The following is a 2,001-nucleotide window of genomic DNA, read 5'->3' as shown; positions in this document are numbered from 1 at the left end:
ATGAAGAATGATCCGACGGCGTTTGTTTGTTTTCTGTATTTGACCGAAGACCTCTGGCAAACAAATTGTTGTGTACCATTCAGAGTTGACCGTTCTACGTTCCTCTAAAAACACAGTTGCCACATGACCAGTTTTCCTGAAAAAACAGGCGACCATTTGTTTCGATGTGATTCGAGCGCGAACAACTTTTATTGGATTGGGTTCATCTTGAAACACCCATAAAGTCGACTGCTGTTTACGTTCCGGCTCATATGCATATATCCATGATTTGTCACCTGTTACAATCTTATATACGTCTTTTGAAGCACCACGATTGTATTTATTGAGCATTTGTTTGCACCAATTGACGCGAGCGTCTTTTTGAGTTTTTGTCAAATTGTGTGGGATCCAACGAGAACATACCTTTCTCACAGCTAAATGATCATGTAATATTTTATATATGCTGGTGGAAATAATACCTATGGTTGCCTCAATCTCACAATATGTCACATGACGATCTTGCAGTATTAGGTTTTGCACAGCATCAATGTTTTCTTGAACAACAACTGATTTTAGACGACCTTCGCGAATCTCGTCGGTGAGCGAATGGCGGCCACGATTAAATTCGTTATACCAGCATTTCACAGTGGCAAAGGATGGGGCTTCATCGCCAAATGTGAAAGTAAGTTGATCGATGCACTCTTGTCTTGATAATCCACGTCGAAAATCGTAAAAAATCATCGCACGAAAATGTTCGAGTTAATTCCATTTTATTGTTGTCGCGCAATCTCCAAGGCAACATAAACAACACAAATGAAGCTATTGACAAATCATTTGAAGTACGTTATGGTCAATAATGCCAGACGATTCCGTGCAAACGTCAAATCGTGCCTAACTTCAATCAGTGTTGCCAAGGCTCAAAATATAAATAGTGACCCTCGTACCAATACACTGATATGTGTATATCGGCCGATACTGATAGAGTACCGATTAATCTGTTCCATCCCTAGTATACACCGTTTACCACATGGCAGAATACACCACTGATCTGGACTATCTCACTATGACACGTGATCTTAGGCCCTCATATAAGGGGTTAGACACTTAAATTTACTTGTTCTCGACGTCTTCAAGGAAGCCAAGTTACCATGCCAATGGGACAGGTTGCAAACTTCTAAAAAAAATCATCAGATTTCTAACTCAAGGATCAACAATCATCTTACTGAAATGAGTAATTTAACTCAAAATTTCTAATCGATTTTTCATGTTTTACCCTCCACGCTTCAGGCTTCACATATAAGACTAGTAAACGTAGAATATATGCCCAGTTAGACATAGGTTTGAGTCCTGGCCGAGCCTGCATTTTTTTGCTCAAATTTCTACAAAGCACTTACTTTATCCACAAGACACTTAGTTATATATAAATAACTAATTTTGGAATAAGCAGTTTTATCAGCAGGGTGTCTACAATTTTGAAAAAACAAAATTGCCTTACTTTTCCAGCTCTTACAGAATAAGAACCAAAGTTTTCCACACCAAATCGCTAGGGCAATTTGTGTACATGAATATGTCTGGACGAAATTCACAATATTTTAGCTAAAGGCCACTTAACCAAGCACTGGGAATATTTACTTCACATGAAAAGGCAATAACAATACTGAAAACTCAATAATAATAATAATAATTATAATTTAGTAAAAAATCATAAATTACTGCATGAATAATACAGATTATAGCAACATTTAGTAACTTGTATTAATCCTAATAACTACCTCGTATTTACCAAATACCCACCAAAAATTGAAACAAGAAAGAGGTAAATTCCAACACTGTAGAAGATTTCTACATTTTTATTGTAACTACTGGTAATATGCAGTATATTACACTGAAGTACAGTTTGTCAACAAAAACTTTTAAACTTCTCTCTTTGTTCATAAACCTACTGTTACTGCACTACTACAAAAATATAGACTTTTCCAGAAACACATTAAATTTCCATGAAATTTCCATGACTTTTCCAGG

The sequence above is a fragment of the Lepisma saccharinum genome, chromosome 1, assembly GCF_977018435.1.
Source record: "Lepisma saccharinum chromosome 1, izLepSacc3.1, whole genome shotgun sequence".
Lineage (NCBI taxonomy): Eukaryota > Metazoa > Arthropoda > Insecta > Zygentoma > Lepismatidae > Lepisma > Lepisma saccharinum.
Note: the sequence above shows the minus strand (reverse complement) of the source record.